The following is a 25,011-nucleotide window of genomic DNA, read 5'->3' on the forward strand; positions in this document are numbered from 1 at the left end:
ACAAAATAGCCTTGCAACATGCTTTTTTTCTCCTGACAACGACATAGTGCAGCATGGTCCTTTCAAGGAAAGTGAAACGTGTATCTGTATGGGAGCTGCTTCAGGTCACACCTATAGACAGTTTTAACACCACTATCCTATACGCCAAATCGTTTTTGAAAGTGTTCTTCAGCGTGTATATATAAATATATCACCGACATTTTCAACATTCTTGTGATCGATGCTGCCAAAGATGCTGTCGAAAGTTGGGGGAAATCGAGCTGTCATAGAAGAGAGGGGGCGTGAAATGACTGTCATCTCTTCTGTGAGGCGTAACTTCAAATGAATGGCTCTTTGTATTAAAACCACTACCTCTGACTTGTCTTGTGAAAGAGTTCCCACGCTGTAAGCTATAATGGTTTTAACAGCTGAATGAGAACAAACTGGAAAGTAATTTCCTGTTTATTGCATTCGTTTAATTTGCATGTCGGCATGTCACAGTCTCTCATTTTTTTTGTAACATGTTTCCTTGCTTTTGTTTAAGTGAATACACTTGCGTGCTTTGTACTGACAGATACGTGAATGACTTCCAGCGGTCTCCAAACTGCAGTAAGCACGTTCATTCATTTGCGTCACCAATGACGCAGTTGTGAATGCGTTTTTCAGCGTAACCATGTAAAGGGCTACATTGGTGGGGGTATTTAAGGGTATTTCTTGGGCCATCTGTATGTAAACTTCAGGCAGAAATGACTTCTAATTGTTTTTTTGCAGAATTAAAATGGTAGATTGCCTGCTTTCTTGTGCACCGTGGAGTGACCAGGCGAGCCTTTTGTGAGGTAACATCTTTGGTGACTCAGCACTGGGAGGCAGGGTTTAGGAGCCTTCTCTTTAATATAAAACGGGATTACAGTGAAAGCAAACGAGTTTCAGGGGTATTGAAGATAGTTAAAGAGAAGAAAGAGTTCATGAGATTATCTAATATTAAAGGCTCTCAAGGACGTCAGTTAGGGGTTGCTAGGGGTCGCTACTGTGACCCCTGGCATACCCCATGTGACCCCTGGCATTGCCTTAGCGATCCCTAGCTTCAGTAGTGGCAGGAACAGAAGCAGCTCTTCCTTATGGACATCGGTGGTGGCTTCACTCATCTCGTTTTTGTCAATTTTGTATTATACTAACTAGCTATACCCGGCCACACGTTGCTGTGGCTCAGTCTGGTTAAATGGAAGAGAAAGAAAAGAGTGAGCGCACGTTTCTAATATGTTTAATTTCACAATGCTTGTGGGTATACAATATGTTTTTGTCCATCCTAATATATGTAGACTATATATAAACAAGCGCTTATTCGAATTCAACTTTGTGTCAAAATTTCAAATCAATCGGTGAAGAACTTTCGGAAATTTAAGATTTTTATCAAACGCACATTGACATTTTTATGTGTCTTTTGTACTTTCGATTAAAAACACGCGCTCATTTGACACGCGTGTATTCGAATCCAACGTTGTGTATATAAAAACACTTGCGTATTCGAATGCAACGTTGTGTCCAAATTTCAAAGCAATCGGTGAAGAATTTTCGGAGATTTGAGATTTTGAACAAACAGTTACATTTTTATTTATATAGATAGTGAATAATATTGCATTATTTGCTATTAGTTTAATAAAAAATGGAGTACCAATAGCTGGAATATGACTTTCTGTGGCAGCTGAGGTAAGTAAAAAAAATGCTTTTAAATGTATGTATGTTATGTGCCCTCTTGCAGTTTTGAGTGTGTTTATGTAAGAGAGAGTGTGTGCATTTGTGAATGTGTGTGTGCATGTGTAGGCCGAATGTGTGTGTATGTGCGAATGCATGTGTATGTATAAGCATATGTATGTGTGAGTGAAAGTGAAGGTCAGGGGGCATGTGAAGTCACTACCACTACTCCAGGCATTCTGGCAAATTGACGTCCATGAAGGCTCTGCCAAAATGCCGGCATCATATTTCCCCTCCTTTAGAAAATACATCCATGTCCCTAGAAAAGCATTACTTTCGCATGGTTTTCTGTTTCCATTCCTTACTTGAGAGAGGTGGATCCAGGTCATATCTCAGCTCTCTCCAGCATAGTTACATGCTAAGGGTGATTTTTCTGTGTAACCCCATCCTTCGTCCCTTTTCGTTTTCCAACTCTCACATTTATCCACTGTCTCCCCTTTCTTTGCACCACTGTGGGGCCTATTTACAATAAAATGTTGAAGCGCGAGCTGAGCCAAATTTGGCAGCACTGAGCTCTGACATTTTCAAACTGCAGGGATGGACAGTATTAACAAGAATACAGTACACCCCTGTGTTTCCCCCAGCGGTGGTGCAAAAAAGAGCAGCCTAGCTCCAGTGCAGGCATGCCACCATGTTGCAATGGTGCCTGCGCTGTAGGGGCAATTGTTTATGTGTTGGAAGGGAGACCTTGCTGCACATAAACAACCAATAATGGCAATGTGCACCTGCACACATAGAAAGAGCAAAAAACGCGAAGAAATTAATAATTTCTCCTCGTATCACCATTCTAACACCTGGTATTCCACGGCATCACTTTGGGGCGCTGTCTCAGCTTTGTAAATCTGGGGCAGCATCAAAAAGCAATGGGTATTGCAGTGGAACGCCCACAGCAACACCCATTGGACGCCCCTTTGCCGCAGAGGACTGCGGCACAAGGGGCATATTTACAAGGTGGCCTTAAGCTACATAAAATGGCTAAGCGCCACCTTGTAAAAAAAAAATTGTAAACATAAACTAATAGATATTAAGAGTGCAGAAAAGCAAGTTAAAATGCCTCTGTCCGCAGATGTTTGCAAATATATAAATATTTCCAAAATCAATTGATAAATAACAGTCATGCAGTAATGAGGCGGAGTTTTGACCTACCAGCCCTGAAGTGTACTTTTTTTAAGGCTGATGTGAACAAAAATCTGTCATTACAGTGAAGAGAAGCAATAACTTAAGTGACATCTGCGCCCTGCAGGAATCATGGGAGACAAAATCTGTCCAAAGGGTGGATACAAAACCTTCCAGCTGGACGCAGTTCCATCGGTAAGAGGCTGACCCTCTGGAGGGTTGATAATATTGGTTAAGGTGGTCATTAACATAACCATTAGCCAACTAAGTATTGACTCTCTAGACATACTTGGATTGAAAATGGTTACCAACGACAAACGGGTGATATATTTATTTAATGTGTACAATAGACCTTGTCCATCTTACAAGGAGTCACCCTGCATTGATAAACTAGAATCAATATTAGACGCTCTGGACCCAGGATCAAGCAAGATCATATGCGGGGATATGAACTGTAATTTTGAGCCCATTACAGGGATGAATAAACTGTATGAGGACCATGTAAATGGCATACCATGCGTATCTAGTAGTGGGGTAGTTGCTGGTACAACTTTAGCTCTCCAAATTACTAGGGTAATGGTAAGCCACGGTATGAGGGCGTGCAATGGCCGCCTACCATCTGATAGCCCCAAAGCCCCCACTTTCTACAGACAAAATTGCCAGAGCAAAATTGATTACATTATTGTCTCCTTGGATCTGTGGCCATATGTCATAGACATGATGGTCAAAACAAGATCAGATAGTGACCATCGCCCTCTCGAAGAAAGCTTCTCTAGCACCCTATTACTGGGGTTGGAAAGTAAAGAAGGTACACATAAAGCAATCCCAGACAACATTGTATGTAGTAATAATAGATGGTCTGTTAAATGGGCTTACATTCTAGAACAAGAGGAGATTGTGGCCAACATCTATAGCTGCCTCTCAAATATATTTGAAGCATACAACCCCTCCCAAAGTGAACCTAACATATTTCTTAAACTGCATCAAACTCTTTTTAATGAACTATTAGAACTCATGGCAAAAAGATTAAAAAAAGGTGCAGGGACTGTTAAGCTACATTCTGTAGACAAACCCTGGTTCAACAAAGAATGTCGCAAAGCAAAACTTACCCTGATTGAGAAAGTCAAAACAAAAAACGCAGTAGCAGTTAAAGAATCTAGGAAAGCTTTTAAGAAAGTGTTGGCCAATGCTCAATCATCTTGGGATGATGAATTATGGTAATCTATGCAGTCGGCGGCTAAAATGAAGGACCAAAGGGAATTTTAGGAAGTGGTAGCAAAGGGCAACAAAAAGTAACCCTGGGCGAAGCACTACGCTACGCTCGTGGAGTTTGCGAAGTTTGCGCAACTTCGCACTACGCGAGCTGCACGTAGCACAGTGCGAACACGCGTAGTGCAGCGTAGCGTAGTGCAGAGCTCATTTTTTGCTTGTTCGCGGTCCTGAACGTCGTGTTCGCGACCGCGAGCAAGCAAAATGACATCCTGGCGAGATTCTCAAAGCGGGGAGGTAAGGTTTCTCATTGTGAGTGGTTGCGCATGCTCGCGACCCCTCTCAATGAGAAACTACCAGTTCGCGTTGAGAAAGCTGCAGCTCGAGTAATAATCTACTCGAGCAGCAGAAAACTACAGCTCGCACTGAGCAAGATGCCGTTTTCAATGATTGCACAGTGCCGGATGCTTGTCCGCACTGTGCAATCATTGAAAACACATCTTGCACAGTGCGAACATGCAACTACGCAGTTCGCGTAGTGCTACGTGAAGTTTGTGTAGTGCGAAGTGCACTTCGCGTAGCTTCGCGTAGCGCTACTTCGCGAACTACGCCCACCCTTAACAAAAAGGAGAAGGGGTCACGAGAGGTTTTTCTAGATGAGGCAACCTGGATTGTCCATTTCACAAAACTGTATGCTGCTCCAGAGCTTGAAGGTGTTGTCCACGAAGAGCATGCTCTGCCGCCTACAGATGATGAAGGCATACAATTAGCCTTTGATCTGCAGGAAACAGAACTAGCTATAAACTTAGTTAAACATGGGAAGGCTCCAGGGCTTGACAAAATCCCAGGTGATTTATTTAAACAAGAAGTGGATGTCTGGGTACCGTACCTAAATCACCTATGCAATGTTATCGCGGCTTGGGGGGGGAAATCCCAGACACATGGAAGGGAGCGGAAATTATTACTATTTTTAAAAAGGGTGATAGAAGCGATCCGGCTAATTATCGCCCTATACGTCTTATCGACGTAACACAAAAAAAATTCTCTAGGCATATACTAAATCGTATTAATGCATGGATGGGAGATGAGTCAGTTCTCACTAAATATCAAGCTGGGTTCAGAATAAAAACAGGAACTATTGACCAAGTACTAAGGTTCTGTTTTTTGCATTGGAAATATGTCACTCTTCGCAAAGGCCACTTGTATATGGCATTTGTCGACCTACGGGCGGCGTTTGATTTAATCCCACGTAAACCTCTGTGTGAATCTCTCAAACGCCAGGGCCTTCAGGTAGACTTATTGAAATTAGTTATAAGATTGCACACGGATACTTATGCAAGGGTCAGATGGGGTCTAACTGGGGAGCTAACAAAACCAATTCCAATACAGAGGGGAGTACGTCAGGGGTGTGTATTGGCCCCGACTCTATTCTCCTTGTTTGTAAACGACATCCCGTCCTACATGGATGAGTGTGACAATGATTCCCCAAGATTGGGGGGCGAACGGGTTTCGTCCCTTCTTTTCGCGGACGACACTATTCTTATTTCCCAAACACCCCGGGGTCTCCAGAACTTGCTGCATAGGTTCCAGTCCTACTGTAATTCCAAAGGCCTAGAAATTAATGTTAAAAAAACCAAATACATGGCGCTGAACCCGCATAAAAACTTTAGGAAGAATCTAACATTAAATGAACAGAAGCTTGATTACGTGCAAAATTTTACCTACTTAGGCATATCACTTGATTCTACCTTATCATAGAGATCACAGTTAGAAAAGAGCAAGATAGTTTTTAAACAAAACTGTCTTCCAATCCTTAAAAGACATGCTAAATGCCTGAGCAAAGCAATAACTCCAGCCCTAGAGATTTTTAAATATAAGTTTCAATCGGCATCATTGTATGGGGCAGAATTGTGGGGTCCCGCATGTAGAAGTACATTTGAAACAGCCGAGAACAAGTTCTTCAGGGGGCTGTTAAAACTACCTGTAAATACCCCTCTAACCCCGCTCATTCTGGATCTTAATATGAAGCGTATAGATCATTACGCAATACTGAGACCCCTAATGTTGTGGGTTAGACTGTGGACGACTCCTGAATTATCTAACTACAAGGAAGACTTGCAAGAAGTAATGGCTCTTGATTTTTGCAACAAGGTTTACTGGCTCAAACACATTAGAACCTGGATGGCCAAGATTGGCTTATCCCATTATTGGAAAGACCCAGTGGCCATGAACTCTAGCGCAAAGAAAATTGTTAAACTCTCCTGTTGGACATTTGTGAGCTATGAGTCTGTGTATGTAAAAGCCCACGGCCCTCTAACAACAAATTTCATAATGTTCAAAGATACCGCATTTTTTTAATTGTTCTTAGATGAGATCAACCCGCCATTGGCAAAAACTCTGTATATGAAATTTAGATACGGCACACTTGTGAACGAAAAGAGCTGGTCAAAATCGAGATGCAATCTTTGTGCTGTATGTACTAATCAGGTGAGGGAAGATGATCTACATGTATTACTATTTTGCCCTAGTTATGCGACACCACAGAGAAAGTGGATATTGCCACTTTGTCACAGGATTGGCTCAAGATCCTACAAGGAGGCAGGAAGAATCCTAAAGTCTGACACAAGTTTAAGTTCAAGTTCAAGTTCAGAAATTTGTATAGCGCACTACTCACCCAGAGGGTCTCAAGGCGCTTGGGGGATGGGGGATACTTTACTTTTTGAATATCCAAGTTTTTAGTTGCTTTCTGAAGGAGAGGTGGTTCTGTACAAGGCGGAGGTGGGTGGGGAGAGAATTCCAGGTTTTGGCTGCTAAGTAGGAGAAGGTTCTTCCCCCCATGGTGGATCTATGGATGCGCGGAATTGCGGCGAGGGCTTGATTGGACGATCGTAGTTGGCGGGTGGGGGTGTAGAAGGACAGTCACGTGTTGAGGCATTCGGGTCCTAGGTCGTAGAGGGCTTTGTGTGCGTGGGTGAGGAGACGGAACGTTATTCTCTTGTTGACGGGGAGCCAGTGGAGGTCTTTCAGGTGACCGGAAATGTGAGCTTGATGGGGGATATCCAGTATGAGTCTAGCTGAGGCGTTTTGGATGCGTTGGAGTTTTTTCTGTAGTTTTGCTGTGGTTCCAGCGTAAAGGTAGTTTCCGTAATCCAGTCGGCTTATGACCAGTGCGTGGGTTACCGTCTTTCTTTTTTCGGTGGGGATCCAGTGGAAGATTTTTTTGAGCATGCGTAGGATGTTGAAGCATGAGGATGAGACGGCGTAGACTTGTCTGGTCATCAAGAGGGAGGAGTCCAGGATGAAGCCCAGGTTACGTGCGTGGTCCATAGGTATGAGTGCGGTTCCCAGGGCTGGTGGCCACCATGAGTCGTCCCAGGCGGAGGGGGATGATCTCAAGATGAGGACTTCCGTTTTGTCCGAGTTCAGTTTGAGACAGCTGTTCTTCATCCACTCGGCTACTTCTTTCATTCCTTCGTGTAAGTTGGTTTTGGCGGTGTTTGGGTCTTTGGTGAGGGAGAGGATCAGCTGGGTATCGTCTGCGTAGGAGATGATGTTGAGGTTGTGTTGGCGTGCGATGGATGCGAGGGGACTCATGTATATGTTGAAGAGGGTGGGACTGAGGGATGATCCTTGTGGTACGCCGCAGATGACTTCTGTGGCCTCTGATCTAAAAGGGGGGAGGCGGACTCTCTGGGTTCTTCCAGCGAGGAACGAGATGATCCAGTCCAATGCTTTTCCTTGTATTCCGACGTTGCTGAGGTGTTGTATGAGGGTGCTATGACAGACTGGGTCGAAGGCTGCAAAGAGGTCAAGTAGGATGAGGGCAGCTGTTTCTCCGTTGTCCAGTAGAGTTCGAATGTTGTCTGTTGCTGCGATGAGGGCGGTTTCGGTGATGTGTTTGGCTCGGAAGGCGGACTGTGAGGGGTCGAGGGATTTGTTGGATTCAAGGAAGGCGGCGAGCTGACTGTTGACGGCTTTCTCAATAACTTTGGCAGGGAATGGGAGGAGCAATATGGGGCGGTAGTTCTTAAGTTCAGTGGGGTCTGCTGTGGGTTTCTTCAGAAGGGCGCTGAGTTCGGCATGTTTCCAGCTTTCCGGGAAGGTAGCGGAGTTGAGGGAGCCGTTGATGACGTCTCGGAGATGGGGTGCGATGATGGAGTCTGCTTTGTTGAAAATGTGGTGGGGACATGGGTCGGTTGGCGATCCTGAGTGGATGGAGTTCATCAGGCGGATGGTGTCTTCAGTGGTGATTGGGTTCCAGGCGCAAAGGTTGTTAGAGGGGGGTTTTGGTTCAGAGGTGGGTGGAGTGGACTGGTCTCCGGACTGGTTTTCAAAGCTGTAATGTATGTCAGAGATTTTGTTGTGGAAGAATGAGGCTAGAGAGTCGCAGAGGTCTTGAGAGGGAGTGATGTCGTTGGTGCCGGCGTTGGGGTTGGTAAATTCTTTGACGAGGTTGAATAGTTCCTTGCTGTTGTGGGCATTGTTGTCAAGTCAATCCTTGAATGCTGATTTCTTGGTGGATCGGATCAGTTGGTGGTGTTTGCGGGTAGCGTTCTTGAAGGTGGTCAGGTTGTCAGTGGTTGGGTTTTTTCTCCAGGCTTTCTCGAGGGTGCGACATAACTTCTTGGATTTCTTAAGGTCATCGTTGAACCAGGGGGCTTTTTTGTTACCTTGCTTGATTTGATGGTTTTTCAAGGGTGCTAGTTCGTCGGCGCTGTGGGTGATCCATTGTGTGAGGTTGGTGGCTGCTTGGTTTGGGTCCGATGATTTGGCAGGATGGTTTTGGTGAAGCGATGTGAAGAGCTGGTCGGTAGTAATTTTGTTCCAGTTTCTTCGGGGAATAGGTTGTGGGGGGTTGTGGGTCGTGGTCTTTTTGTAGTTGAAGTGAACGCAGCTCTGGTCCGTCCAGTGGAGAGCTATGGTGTGATTAAAGGAGATGTGCTTGCTGGAGGTGAAGATTGGGTCGAGCTTGTGTCCGGCATAGTGGGTGGGGGTATTGACAAGTTGTTCCAGTCCGAGGTTGGCCAGGTTGTCCAGAAGGGTGGTGATGTTGCAGTCGTTTTTCTTTTCCAGGTGGTAGTTGAGGTCTCCCAGTAGAATGTAGTCCTCGGAGGGGAGGGCGCGTGGGCTGATGAAGTCAGTGATGTCATCGCTGAATTGTGTGCGGGGTCCTGGTGGTCTGTAGATGAGGGTGCCTCTGAGTGTGGTCTTGGGGTCGGTGTGGATCTGGAAGTGAAGGTGTTCGGCGGTAGCGAGGTAGTCGTCGGAACTGGTCGTGATGCGGATGGCGTTCTTATGGACGATGGCGATGCCTCCTCCTGTTTGGTTGGTGCAGTCCTTTCGGGTGATCTTGTAGCCGTCCGGGATGGCTATGGCGATGTCGGGTGCTGATGAGGCGCTCATCCAGGTTTATGTAAGGAAGGCGACATCCGACGATGTAGTGTCTAGTAGGTTCCAGAGTTCAATGGCGTGTCTATGGACCGAGCGGGTGTTGAGCAGGATGCACTTTAGGTGGTTAGTGTCGGAGCTCTGATTGGAGTCTGTGGATTTGGTGTGGGTCCTGATGCAGTCGAACTTGCAGGAGTGGCAGGTGAAGGGTCCATGGGTGTGTCCTGGGGCGGCTTGGCAGCAGTTTGGTGGGCGGCCGGGGTTGAGGGCTGAGAGGGTTGCGGCGTCGTATGTTATGTGGGCGGAGTGGATTTTGCGGGGGCCAGGGGGTCTGGCGCCGGGCGCAGTCCAGGCGCGGACGGGCGTAGACGGGCTTACCTTTGGTGCACCATCGGCGCGCATGGGGCGCGACCTCTGCGCGCAAAAGCAACTGTCGTAAGTGGAAAGTGGGGTGGGGGGTGGGGCGAGGGAGGAGCAGCTGGGAGGCGGGAGCGGGGTGGAGAGCCAGGCTGGGAGGCACAACAACAAACAACAAAATGGCAGCAAGCCAAAAGCGAAACCGGACGAGATGGGGGCATGACCTTAGTTAATTAAGCGCTATGAACTGGGCAGCACAGTCAGGCAACAATTATCAGAGCAGGGAAAGCGAGTGGCACAGTAAATAACAGTGGCACAGTAAATAGCAAAGCACGGTCTAATAGTGAAGCGCTACGATCACTTAATATTCAGCAGTGCGAGCAAATCTGGCAATAAGCGCTACGATGACAAACAAATTCTAGCAGTGCGAGCAATGCGTGGCAATCTGAGCGCTACGATAACAGGTGGATGAGCAGGGAGCAGAGAGGGGAGCGACCGCTTCAGAGAAGCTCAGGACGGTCACCGCGCTATTGCTGGACGGGTAGAGCCTACACTCTCTGTGGGAGGGAGGAGCAGCTGGGAGGCGGGAGCGGGGTGGAGAGCCGGGCTGGGAGGCACAACAACAAACAACAAAATGGCAGCAAGCCAAAAGTGAAACAGGACGAGATTGGGGCACAACCTTAGTTAATTAAGCACTATGATCTGGGCAGCACAGTCAGGCAACAATTATCAGAGCAGGCAAAGCGAGTGGCACAGTAAATAACAATGGCACAGTAAATAGCAAAGCAGGGTCTAATAGTGAAGCGCTACGATCACTTAATATTCAGCAGTGCGAGCAAGTCTGGCAATAAGCGCTACGATGATACACAAATTCTACCAGTGCGAGCAATGCGTGCAATGCGTGGCAATCAGAGCGCTACGATACCAGGTGGATGAGCAGGGAGCAGCGAGAGGAGCGACCGCTTCTGAGAAGCTCAGGACGAGTCAGGTTGTAGTCTTTCGTGTTAGTAGATTTCTCCTTGCTGTTAACTTTATTAGGATCAATTTGGGTCTACATTTTTAATGAAAAACTATTATATCCAATACAAGGTGGATACGCAAAAATGTAACATGTTAAAACAAGTTGTAGGGTACGTATTTATATTGCACGCTAATTCGCCCATCCATGTGAACAAATCAACTGACATAAAATTGATTTGTTTCTAAAAAAAGGGACACATTTTTAAATTACGAATTAGCGGTTATCTGTTTAATTAAATTTTTTAATTCTGCTGTTTTAATCCGCATTATTTATTATTTTAACTTGTGCGTATGATCATCGCTCCTAGAATATTGTTTGACATGAAAGTGTACATAAACAACAGTCTTGAATTTTGAGATAATGAGCCCTGAAATATGTTGTGAAGCTTGTCCTTCTGATTTAAAGAAAAAAAATAAATTGTGCAGCAGTTGTATTGTTTTTTTTTTTGTTTTTTTTTTTTTTTGGCGTTCAAACTGCTTTATTGAGAAGAGTACACAAGGATACACAGCTTGAGGTGCCCACAACCCGGAGGCCGGCAGCAGTAGTAGAGCAACATTACACAGCCTGGTAGCCGGTATCCCGGGGGCCCGGCGGCATTTCACAAGAATAAAGCTTATCACAGCGCTATCCGGTGGAGCGGGCCAAGGAAGGATGTGCTGCAGTCGAACAGGTTTTGTGTGAGCAAGAAGAGAATCTCACTCCTAGTTTTTGTAACGAGTAGAACCAGAACCAAGAAATAAGAAAAAAAAAAAAAGAGAACCCCAACTCCCCAACGAGGTTACGTGTATGTGGTGATGCATTACCGTGCTACAACAATGCATGGTAGTGGTGTAGTGCGGTGGCTCAGCTAGGCGCCAGTGCGCGGGGGCGATGAATGTCCCAGGCTCAGGGATCTAGGCCAGTGGTAGTCCGTGGGGTGACAGTGTAGAGTTCCTAGTGGGATGCAGGACAGTACTCTCCGGAAGGAGGGGGGGGGCGCCCTGTAACGTGTCTGTAGGGGAAGATAGTCACTGGAAGGGGAGGCAAGGGAGGTAGTGCCGTGGAGGCCAGAGCCGCCCACTCCACGAGGAGACTGCAGGGGCATAGGGGCCACTCAAATGGAGGAAAACGGCATGTATCTGCCCTAGCCAGTTATCAATAAGGTAATCAAAAGTATTAATGTGATTGGGAAGCGATGAGTTCACCGCCTGACAGTGTATCATCATCCGAGCGTTTGAGCAGGTAGTGTACCAGCGGGTCCCAAACGTTCCTAGGTCTACTCGTGAGGGGTAGCAATTCAGAAAAGGTGGTGTGCTGATCCTGGCAATATGTTAGGTCGGTTAGCCAGTCTTTGAACTTGGGCGCTCTGCCTCTGCTCCAGCGGCAAGCGACACGTCGCTTGGCTAGGAGGAATGCTATGTCGACAAATTTCCTGCGTTCCTTAGGTATGTGCATTGTGTATCCAAGGATGGCCACCAGAGGGTCCAAAGGAATCTCCTCCTCCACCATCTGTGCAACAGCCTCGATGACCTGTCGCCAGTAGTCAGCAACCCGGGGGCAGGACCATGCTAAGTGGAGAAAGTCAGCGTGTTCTGCGCGACATCGTTCACAGCGGTCATTATCGGCCAGCCCGAATCTATATTTCCGGACCGGTGTGTAGTAGACCCTCTGCAGGTATTTATAGTGAATTATTTTCAACCTGCAGCTGGCAGAAATGCGGGAAGTCAATGTACAGCAGTACTTCCATTGGTCGTCCGAGACTTCGGTGTCAAGTTCCGCTGACCAGTGCTGTCTGGCAGCAGAGACCGGTAGGGGAGCAGCTCCGCGACATTGACGGTAGAGCCCAGAGACCAAATGGGCCCCATCTTGCGATTCTAGGAGGTAGTGTAGCGGTGGTAAGGTCGCAGGTTCAGCGGGGTAATCCGGAAGGATATCCCGCATCCCTGCGCGCAAACGAATATAGTAAAATAGCTCAAGGGGCGTGTGGGTTTGCGATTTGAAGAAAAGATCCGCTGTTTTGAAAATGCCATTGTGGAACAGGTCACCCCATAAGGTGACATGGAGTCTGCTACAGAGCCGACGAAACCCTAGTTCTGATAGCAAGGCAAGCTGTGGGTGATAGGTCAAAGGAAGTTTAGGAGAGTAGGGCAGTACACAGAGGAGCCGCCGGGCGATGCGTCGCCACGCGTCTAGTGTGCAGGAGATCGAGGTATGCGCTGTAGGGATGGAAGCCTCGGGACAGTGTATCAGACCGTTCAGTGGGAGTGGGTGTGCTATCCAATCCTCCACTGCTATGTGAGGCATGAAGGGGGTAGGAGTCATCCAGTGGTAGGCAAAATCTGCCTGTGCGCACAGGTAGTACGCCTCGAAATCAGGGATGTCGAAGCCGCCTTGGTCATAAGGAAGGGTCAACGTGGACCACTTTAGTCGGGGAGATTTGCCACCCCAAAAAAGTCTGCGCAGTTCGGCGCGGAGCGTCCTGAAGAAAAAAGCGCCTGGGTAATAAGGGATATTTAGGAAAAAATACAGAAAGCGGGGCAATATCACCATCTTTATGAGGGAGGCTCTGCCAGCCATGGAGAGTGGCATCGTGATCCATCTGTCGACGGAGGCGGTCAATTTGGTTATGGCCACTCCATAATTGGAGCGAAGTGTCTCATCCTTATCTCGTGCCACACGGATCCCCAAGTAGCGAAGATCGTCTGGGCACCACACCAGCGGGTAATCCAGTGGGAAAGCACGTACCGCATCGGTAAGGGGAAAAAAATGTGATTTGGACCAGTTTATATGAACACCTGATAGTCCACCGAAAAGGACGAATTCACGGAGTAGGGGGTTAAGGTGTAGCTCCGGGAACTTGACATACAGTGTGATGTCATCCGCATAGAGAGACACATCAATTTGCCTCTGCAAGCATTGAACCGCTCCCTCTCGGTGCAATTGGCGCAGGCGGCATGCTAGTGGTTCGACCGCGATGGCGAAAAATAGGGGTGAGAGCGGGCACCCCTGGCGGGTGCCTCTCGTGAGACTGATAGGTGATGATAGCTTCCCATTGATCAGTACTCTCGCTGTGGGGTCCGTGTAGAGGAGGCGCACCCAGTCCAAGAACAGCTTAGGGAACCCCATGCGTCCCAGGACCGAGAAGAGGTAGGGCCACTCGACACAGTCGAACGCCTTGGTGGCGTCAAGGAAAACAGCCGCCACTGGGACCTCAGGATGGACCGAGCGAAGCAGAGAGAAAAGGGTGCGCAGATTATGGGAAGTGGATCTGCCTGCTACGAAGCCAGATTGGTCAGGCAGGACGATTCTAGTCATTAGCAATGACAGTCTTGTGGCGAGAACTTTGGCAAGGATCTTCACGTCACAATTTAGAAGGGAGAGTGGACGGTAAGAGTCACAGGAAGTAGGGTCCTTGCCAGGTTTCAGAAGGGAGGTGATAACCACTTCGCGCATAGACCGGGGCAACCTTCCGTCATCTAACGATTCAGTGAAGACTTCGCTAAGCACAGGTGCCATAATATCAATATAAGCTTTGTAGAATTCGGCCGGGATGCCGTCGAGCCCTGGGGCCTTCCCATTCTGTAGGGACATGATAGCCTCGCGAACTTCCTCGAGTTCAAAAGGCGCCGCCAGGAACTCCCTGTCGCCATCACTGAGCCAGCACAGTGCTACGTCGTTCATATAGTCAGCGTATGGAGCATCCGCCTCTGCCTTGGAAGTATATAGTGTTGAATAGTGCGTCGTGAATGCAGTCAGTATCTCATCCGAATCTCTAGTGACAGTGCCAGTCCCATCAGTAAGCTCTAATATGTTGTTGTGTTCCCGTGGCGTGCGTGTGAGCGAGGCTAGCACCTTACCAGGCCTATCCCCCTCACAGTACTTCCTGGCCACCCAGTGTTTACCCCGGTATTTCGCCTCTCTGGCAGCCTCCTCCTCATACTTGGATAGTGTGTCCCTAAAGGTCATCTGTAGGTGTGGGTCATCCCTCGCCACCATTTGGAGCTCTAGTGTCCGCAGCTCACTTTCCAATGTGGTAATGGTACGCATAATATCCTGCAGGACCCCGTGGCTCTTAGAAATGCAGAAGCCCCTAATAGTGACTTTGAAAGCCTCCCATATGTATTCCACTGACTCTACTGAGCCCTTGTTTCAAGGGAAGAAGTCCCTGATCTCCTCACCCAACTCAGTGCGAAACAGCTCATCAAGGAGCGTGTCTGGGCTCAATCTCCACTGCGGTCCTGGATCATCCCACCCAGGAGTGCGGAACTGCAGTCTAACAGGGCTGTGATCCGAATAGGTTCTAGGTAAATGGTCGACTTCTAACAGTTCCCTAGTGACGCCCCGGGATACCAAAAAATAATCCAATCGCGCCCAGGTCCCGGTGTGATGTGTGAAGTGCGTGCCCTCCCGCCCGTGGGGATGAAGCTGTCGCCAGGCGTCAAGTAGCCCACCCTCCTCCAACACTCCCTCCAAAACCTCCCTAGCTCGGGGCTTGTAAGAGTTAACACCATCCGCCCTATCTAATGAGGGCACCAGGGCCAGATTAAAATCACCTCCCCAGATGACATGTCTCGCCCCAATTGAAGCAATTTTGCCCCACAATGTGGAAAAAAAAACAGGTGAGTCAACATTCGGTGCATACATCGAGACAAATAGATAGGTATCATGTCCCACTCTCCCCCACATCAAAACATATCTCCCCTCTTTGTCCGCCATCTCCCCCATGTGAAGGAAAGGCACATCATGGGCCATAAGAATCGCCACACCCCTGGCATAAGTCGAATAGGAAGAAAAAGCGCGGGTTCTCGCCCATTTCAGTCCAAACGGGGCGTCCCTGCGCACAGGCATGTGTGTCTCTTGCAGCAGGGCTACTTGTATATGATGTCTTTTCAAGTAGGCGATAACATTCCTGCATTTTTTAGCATCGTTCAACCCCCGAACATTCCATGAAAGACATGTTAATCTCGCAGTCAAGTTCACAACAGCCATGAGCCCATCGATATTAAAGAAGAAGGCGCCCAATCGGGCCAAAGCATGGAGTCACATCCGCACCAGAGGCGCCAAGCCCTACACCACACCCGTAGATATATACACAGTTTATGCGATGGTAACCTCATAAAGTCCAAACCCCCCCCACCCACCCCAGCATCCCAAACATGCCAGCAGCCATGAGATCCCCGAAAACTGCCCCCCCCTCAGCCCCCATCCCCCCAACTTCAGAGCGGCAAATAGCCAAACATGCAATAGAGCAGTGGGGAATACCCAATAAGGGCTCATCTGAAGGTGCGCGCTGCCACTATCCAGCCCGTAGCTCCAGTCTGTACCGCCCTTGGTGGAGGCTAGGGCCGAGAGAGTGGTCCTTGGTATACGTTACCACTGGGGGTGCGATGTCCAGTAAGTCCGATTCTCGTGTTTCTGCCCATCTCCCAACGATGAGTCAGCACCAACCATCGAGGAAGTACAATGTTGTCGTATGTCGAAGTCCATGAAGGCAGTTAATCCTCTTGGCGTGCAGGAGGCAGATCATCATTCTCTAGGTCATTCTCAGGCGCCTGGTCGTCCCTGCATGCTCTCCGGATGGATTTAAAGTAATCCTCGGCTTTCTGCGGGTTGGTGAAGAAGCGTTGTTTGCCCTGATGAGTAATCCTCAGCTTTGCCGGATACAAAAGTGCGTAGTCTATCTGGGCTTCCCGCAGTTTCTTTTTTATGGGGAGGAATTTGCGACGCTCATCCTGAACCATCGGAGTAAAATCAGGATAGATTGAGAAGGTGATGCCCTCATACCTCAGCGATCTCTGTGTCCGGGCTGCTCGAAGAGCCGTGTCGCGGTCTCGGTAATTCAGAAGCCGAGCAATTATGGGTCTCGGTGGCAGGCCAGGCTGGGGCATAGGTGCCAGTGATCGATGAGCTCTCTCCACTATAAACTGGGACGAGAAGGCTTCCTCCCCGATGGAGCCCTTGAGCAACTTCTCCACATAGAGCTCCATCCTGCCCGTGGCTGTGGATTCCGGCACATTGGTAATGCGGATGTTGTTGCGGCGGCTTCACGCTTCCAAGTCCTCATTCTTTGCCGCAATTATGCGGAGGAGGTTATCCATTCTCGCCAACTGTGTCGCGTGGGTCGTGGCGGTGTCGGTGTTGTCGGAGATTCTTTGTTCCGCCGTCGTCAGGCGTTCCTCATGACGGTCCACTTTATGGACCAACGCGTCCAGCCGGGCCGTGACTCCGTCCACCTTTTCCACCACGGTAGCGAATCCTTGTCGCATTTCCTGTAGTAGGTTTGTAATGTCCGCAGTAGGGGCATCAGGTGGAGCAGGCTGCGGGGGCGGCTCGCTGGGTCCCGAGCGCATCTGCGTCGATGTGTGGCCTTTGCGTGAGCTATCAAAGCTCAGTTTGGGCTGACGAGTGTCAGGACGCCCCATGGCGGTGCCTCCAAGCAGGCAAGGAGACAGATATCTCGGCAATGGTAGTAGTGGCCGAGCGGACGTCTAGTAGCCAGTCGCCCGCCAGGAGCGTCTCAGGGCTGGACTGCAGTAGCGACACACAGTATGTGCAGTGTCACCAGTAGCGCCACGTGGTCAGTAACTGGACGATGGTAGCAGCCGCCCGCTCTGCCCCCAGCAGCAGCCCCCGGTACCTGCCAGGCAATGCGTGCGTCGAAGCACCGGTCCACCTGTCCAGCCTCCGGATCAATGTCAGGGAGCACGCCTTATCAACCGCTATCAGGTGCTATGCAGTCCACCAGGCAGCACCGTGAAGGAAGGGCAGTCAGGCCTTCCGACTGCAGTCATCTGCGCTGCCAATATTCGGAGGCTCCGTGGCGTCCTTTGGGCGAGTAGTGCTGGCAGTGGCAAGGGGACTCCACGCGATCACAGTAGCCCCGTCCCCTGGTCGCTGAAGCCGGCGGTCAAGGCCGGCGGGCAGAGTAGCGCAGTCCCGGGTCAGTGACGGCGCCGGGGACAGGCACGGCCGCTGGTAAGGCCGAGGCAGCAGGCGACCCAGTGAAAGCAGATCGTGTGCTGTGCCAGTAGTGCTGTGTCCAGGAGGGGATCGAGCGTAGGATTATTGGTGCCTCTCACCCTCTCGACCTATACAGCAGTCCGGCTCGGAGAGGTGAGGCAGGCAAGGGGGCTGTGTGGCCCAGACGCCTCGTGGCAGGCCTCGGGGTCGCGTAGCTGCAGCGGCCGGGCCTCCTCTCCAGTGAGCTCCAGGGCAGGCGACGGGCAATCTTCAGGAGTCTGTATCTCCGGCGCCGAGGCTCGCAGCCGCCCCCAACTTTGACCGAGTGTAGGGAGCACACTCGTAATGCAGGAACCGGGTTTCTGGGGGTAACACGGCACCCCGTGGCAGCGGATCAGTGGAGGATTAATGTCCAAGGAGCGGGAGCTGCAGGACTAGGCAGCCATTCCGCAAGCGCGCCCTCTAGCGCCCCCCTGCAGCAGTTGTATTGTTAATGAATTGGTATGTTTCTTTTATGATGCTTAAGCGTCAAAATAAAGATTGTATACATACAATAACTTAATTGGACTGGCCCACTGCTGAATACTGTAGGCTGGGGTGATTAGAAACAATTGTTAATTACACTTGAGCTGTTTAACAGATGTAGAGGGCTAACCAAAGGCCCTTTTATGTATACAGATACCTATGCATTTTCACCATTATGTTTTAGCTGTCACAAAGCCAGACCTGAAAAAATGTCTGTCAGGTGGTTCTGAGAATATTTAGCTGCCCATCTCCTGATGCAGTACTTGTGTACCCACTTTCATTAGGCCTGAGACGTTGACAGTGAAAGACCAAGACACTATGTGGAAAATTCTTTATCTTTTGGTGTTTCTCTCTATATTTTTTGTTTATTTATTTCCTCCCATTCCCTTAGTCTTTCTCTTTCTTGTGTTGTTTTCCACTCTCCTTTCATTCTCTTCTGTTTTCTCCTCCATTCTTTTGTCATTCTTCATATCTTTCTTCTCTACTTTTCTCTTTCTTTTCTGTATCGTCGTCTTACAGTTTGCTTTTTTTCTTCCCCTCTCTCTATCTTTCTTGCACCTTGTCTACTCTTTTATGCTGTGCCCCTTTTTCTACTGTTTCTACTTGTTCTCATTTTTCTGCTCCTCTTTCTGTTTCTTACTATTTTTTCTTCCCCCTTTTCTTCCTTTGCTTTCTTTTCTTTCACCGTTCCTCCTCTTCATTTCTTCTTGTTCTATCTTTCTGTCTTGCTCTTATCTTTCCTTTGCCGTTTTTAATCTTTTCTGTTTCTTCATTTATCTTCCTGTTTTCCCTTTCTTCTTTCATTTTCTTTTTCTGCTTTCTTTTTTTTTCCGTCTCTTTCCTTTTCTCTGTCTTTCCCGACTTCTTTATTTCCTGTTCTCCTTTCATTCCAAATGCCCACCTTTCTCTCTATTTTCTTTCACCCACTTTCTTTGCTTGTATTATTTCTTCCTTTTTTCCTTTTATTTTTTCCTCTTTTCTCCCTCTCTTGCACTTCTCTTTCTTTCTCTTCCTTTGTGTACTTTTCTTTCTTTTTGTATTTTGTGTTGTGTTTTTTTTCTTTCCTTCTATGTATTTTGTTTCCTTGTTTCTCACCCTGTCTCTTTTTCATTCATTCATTTAAATTCTTTATTTCGGCTAATATGCCATAAAAGACAATGCATACATTACATTGCATTTCATTAGTAGTTAAAAACATGTTATCACTTAAATACATAAACACAAAATATAAAATACAATACAAGTTGGAAGGTAATTTGAGCAGAAACATACATTCATAAAAAATATAGTGGACCATATTGACAATCCCACATCGGTTTGATTACAATTGATGCCCTACTTTTTTCCTTTGATAAAAGATAGAGAGCAAAAATCTACTGACACTGAAAATTATTTGTTGAGATGTGTTTGTTGTTAGGATTCTCAGAGCCTGAGAGCATGACCTCAAGCCCAAAAGTAAGCATATTGGTTTAATCCACCTCCTTCTAGCCTGTGCATAGAAGGGACAGAAAAAAAGAATATGCTGTTCATTTTCGGTCTGGTTTTGGTCACACATTGGGCAGAGTTCATCCATTACTAGGGATGCTGGGTCGCGATTTCTAGCCCACCGTGCCAAAGTAGTTTTGATCAATAGATTTCCATACCGAAATTTTAAGAATAAAGTTTTGGCGAGTGGCGGCTCTATCTCGTCCATAAACATCTCATAGAGCGGTTCATCCTTGGAGTTTAGGAACTTTGCAACTAAGGTACCACTGGTTGTAATATTTACAGTCCTACTTAACATAAAACTCCAAAAGGCTCTTTTTAGGATTAGTTTGGGGTTAGCAGGTAATTGCTCGGGATTCTCCCAAAAATGTTTCAGTCCTATATTATTCAACCATATCTTAATGTGCCTTAGCCATGGAATGGTACTCTGGCTGTCAAGAATCATAATTTCCTTTAGCCCGTCTCGGTAGTCTTGAAGTTCGGGCACTTGCAATAGTCTCACCCACAGCATTAGAGGTCGAATCAAAACTTGGTGATCAGTCCTTTTGAAGTTTAAGTCAAGCTCCAGGGGAACTAATGGGGTGCCTCTAGGGACCCTTACCAAGCTACGCATAAAATTATTATCTAAAACACTGAAAGACTCCCTGGACCCAGGACCCCATATTTCAGCACCATAAAGTACAGATGCTTGGACCTTAAATTTGAATAATTCCATCACTGGGGATACTGCTTTGCTAGTGCTCATACTTTGCTCCCTAAGTATTGGTTTAACATTTTGCACATAGGTTAATTTACTTTTATCAATTTGGGCTTTCCAAGTAAAGTTTGAATCCAAGGTCACCCCTAGATAAGAGAAATGTGGCACTGATTCAAGCGTGACTCCTTTTAGTGTTAAACAGCCCTTATCTGGTTTGATAGGATTTAGGGCCATACATTTGGTCTTCTTACCATTGATCTCCAATCCCTTTTGGCTACAATATTCATTGAAGGTATTTAATAATGTCTGCAACCCATTTTTTGTTTGGGAGATCAAAATGGTATCATCCGCAAATAGCAAAGATGTCACCTTTTCGCCATTCAGTTTTGGAGAATCGTTTTTACATCTCCCTAGAAAGGAGGGGATGTCGTTTACAAAAAGGGATAAATAACGTTGGGGCCAGAACACAACCCTGGCGAACTCCTCGTTCGATAGGTATTTTATGGGTTAGTTCACCATTTGGGCCCCATCTAACTCTCGCGAAGTTCCCTTCGTGTAACTCTTTAATCTGGATGACAAGATTTTTTGGCATGCCTGCTGCACTCAAGGTAGCCCATAGTAGACCACGAGGCACCAAATCAAATGCAGCCCTTAAATCTACAAAGGCTACATATAAATGGCACCTCTTAATCACTACGTACTTCCAGTAGACGCAGAAAAATCTAAAAATTTGGTCTATTGTGCTGACCTTGGATCTAAAACCAGCTTGGAATTTAGTTAAAAAAGAATTTTCATCTAGCCAATTACTCACTCGTATTAAAATGTGTCGTGAGTAAATTTTCTGTAAAATGTCCATTAGACTTATTGGCCGATAGTTACATGGGTCCATCCTATCTCCTTTTTTAAAAATTAAAACAATTTCCGCTCCCTTCCAACTTTCTGGGAATTCTAAAGTGCAAGAAAATGTATTGCACAGATAATTGATATAAGGTGCCCATACTTTGAGGTTGTGCTTGTACAGGTCCCCTGGGATTTTATCCAAACCTGGAGCTTTCCCGGGTTTGATTTGTGATATTGCCAGCTCTGTCTCCCCTATGGTAAAAATCAGATGTTCAGCTGGAGATTCAGGATTTTCTACACTCGTATTCTTATCTGGGTCTTCGTATTTTTTGTATAAATTCGTGAAGTGTGTGACCCATGTTGACTCATCCAGGAAAACATCTTTGGTTACCCTGCCTGCATGGTTCCCATTTGCGACCAGCCTCCAAAAGGCCACATTATCACGTGACTTGGTGGCTAGCAGCAAATCAGCCCATTTATCTTCCTCCCAAGCTATCTTTGCGGCCCTTTGAACAGATTTGTAATCACTCCTTGCTCTTTTTACGTCTATTGGAGATTTAGTCTTTATTGCCAATAGTAATTCCCTCTTTGACTCTCTACAGGATCTGTCATACCATGGCTTACTATGGGACAGATTCTGGGTCTTCTGCTGGTTTTTTTTTGGCATCTTGGTAACTAGTAACTGTAGGTCAGCAAAAATTTTTGGGTGGATTTGGAGAAATGAAGTGTTACTTTCGTTATCACCTATTGTTTCTAAATAAGGACCAAAAGTGTCTGCCAGAAGCGAATATATTTCACTTAAAATATCGCTATGATCCAATATAAATGGCCATTTTAGGGATCTTCTATTATTGCTGATATGGATCTCCGAGTTAGCAACTTCATCTTCCTCAGGTGTTGGTTGTTGGACCATATCATTTAACAAATAAGCATCCAACATCAAATTTAAGGGAAAATGGTCACTTTCAAACCGTTCCATTACTTTGAGATCTATAAGATGAGGCCAGAGGGGAATAGAAGCAATCACAAAATCTAAGTTGCTTTTATAGTTATTCCTGGTGAATGTTGGTTTTTTTGAGCAGTCGGAGGGTAACCGTCCGTTACATGCCCTAAGGGAGTGTTCCGTACATAGGTTAATAAGTTGTAGGCCCAGTGTTGTACATTTAACCTGTTTTACATTCTCCAGGATAGGGATTTTGTTTGCTTGATCTTCATCATTAAAGATTTCGCTAAGGCCCAGGACTGGCTCAAAATTACAATTTAGATCACCAGCCAAGATAACAAAATCCTCCCTGGGATCTAATCTGCTCAAAAAACAGTCTAATTTAGCAATGGTCGGTGATTCTTTTGAGGAGGGTGAAGGCCTGTTATAGACATTTATGAGGAATAAGTTCCTCCCATTACAAGCTGTGATCTTTAAGGCTAGTATGTCTGCGGAGTTAGTGGGTATCTCCTCAATATTTACCCTTAGATTTATTTTCACCCATATCAGGAGTCCCCCTGACGGCCTGCCACTTCTAGAGGGTATCGCACCAATCCCATAAGTCTTGTAGCCCACCCTATGAGGCGTCTCCACTGCCCAAGTTTCCTGAAAGAGGCAGAGATCAAAGGACTCTATATAAATAGCCCACTCCGGGTCCCTTAAGTTTTTATAGACTCCAGCTATATTCCAACAGATCATTTTTATGGGAGCTTCAGAAGTAACTAGTCTCTCAGGGAAAGTCCTAGGCATCACTTCCTGGGCACTTGGGAACCTGGATTGAATTACCATTGGCATTACCTCTGAGAGTGAATTGTTGTGCGGAATGGATGTATGCAAAACCTCCTCTTCTGAGTTTATGACATCATGGGATACATTAACATTGTCATAGTCAGTTTTGCCCATGTAAGAGGACACAGTATTAACCAATGCATCATTCACATCATCAAAAAACACAGCATTAGCCAATGCATTCTGAGTGGTATTACACGCGTCTCCACAACTCAATGTGTCTAACCCCGCACACCTCAACATCTCATGGCATCAATCGCAGTCGTCTAGACCGCTAAAGATGTCATATCTATTAGAAGTTTCTAGTGGTGTAAATGGTTTCAGATTATCCATCCTACCTCTCTGGGTGTTATGAGTTTTTGCCAAAACATAATTCCATCCCATTGGGTCTGGTACTATCATAGGGCATGGTATGTAGTGCATATTATTTACATTCTGCAGAGGGGGGGGATGTGACGCGTAGCAATTACTCCCAGCATTCTGTACAATGGAGTGGCTATTTGGTTGAGTTGTGGGTATGTGGTGTAGTTGTTGATATTGCGGCGGGTGGAGCTGTGATGGAAAAACCACTGACCTCGGATAGAAGTAGGTTAATGGTTTGGGGATTATTATGTTATTTGTATTTCCTGCCTGCCAGTTCAATATGTACTGGACAGCGTTTGGGTCTCTGAAGTTCACCACCACCACGTCACCATCGATGTCTTTGGGTCTACCCCCCAGCCATTGAAGGCAACGAACATGAACAATTTCTCCATTGACATGATTTGCGATAGGCCTATATAGGCTAAGCCAGTGCATAATCTTATTTTTTAGTTGAGCAAAACCTTCCCTCTTGTTTGGTCCAAGCGCAGGCACCCCTGTTAAAACTACCACATAGGGTATTGCCTCTGGTGGAAGTTCGGGCAGAGGTGTCCTTCTAGCTTTCCCCCAAGCATGTCTAGTATCCCCTGCCTCCCTTGTTGGTTCCACCAAAGGTGGATTGGATGTGTTACCAGTGTTTTTATTTGTAACATTTAATGATGTTTGAACAAGGTTTTTTGGGTGTGGAGGATTAGGGGGTGGGTGGATTTGTACAGTCGTCACCTGAGTGTTCCCCGTAGATTTAGAAGTAGATGCAATTGGGGGAGGAATATTGATAGGAGTAGTGTTAGCTTTGGGTGCTTGGGCTTTAGCTGATGTGTTTTGTGGGACATTTGCTACAGTTATTATGGTTGCATTATTCAAACCGGTGTTAATTACATCATCCTTTTTACCCAATACACGCTCAATGTTACACAACCTACATTCCACCTCCATCAACCTCTCCAATATGCTTGCTGAGTAAGTCTTGATCAAACTCTCTATATCAAATAGGGACACAGGATCCCTGCTCACAGTAGGTGCATTAGCAACCGCAGTCGTGTCCATAGAATCTTCATTGACTGACGGGGTAGTTGGCAAGGCGGAGAAAGTTACTGGAGCAATACCCCCCTCACTGACTGTATGTGTAGTACAGAGTTCTTTAGCAGCATTACTTATTTTCTTGCCAAAATCACGACAACTTAGTTTTGGTTGGGAAGGATCTCCCCTTTTCCGCTGTTTTTTATTTGGTGGTGGACCATAAGTTTTTTGAGCAGGAATCAGTTTTTTAGCCTTGGTACGAGATATTTTTACAACAGGCGAGGCTTCTCCTTTTGATGTACTTTGGTTATTTAAAAGTGAAGATAACCCACACGCATCCGGGGTAGATAAGGAACTTTGTGTGAACACAGATACATTAGCTGCCAAGGGCTGACGGTCCAATAAAAGGGACGAATCATTTACTGTCAGATCAATCTCAATATCATTAGACCCATTAGCTGGAAGCGAGGGCAAGGGAACTAAACCATTTTTTATATTTTCCACTGAGCGACGTCGGTCAGCCCTCCTCTCTGCCATGACAGACTCCCTTGC

Source organism: Lissotriton vulgaris, chromosome 8 (genome assembly GCF_964263255.1).
Source record: "Lissotriton vulgaris chromosome 8, aLisVul1.2, whole genome shotgun sequence".
Taxonomy (NCBI): domain Eukaryota; kingdom Metazoa; phylum Chordata; class Amphibia; order Caudata; family Salamandridae; genus Lissotriton; species Lissotriton vulgaris.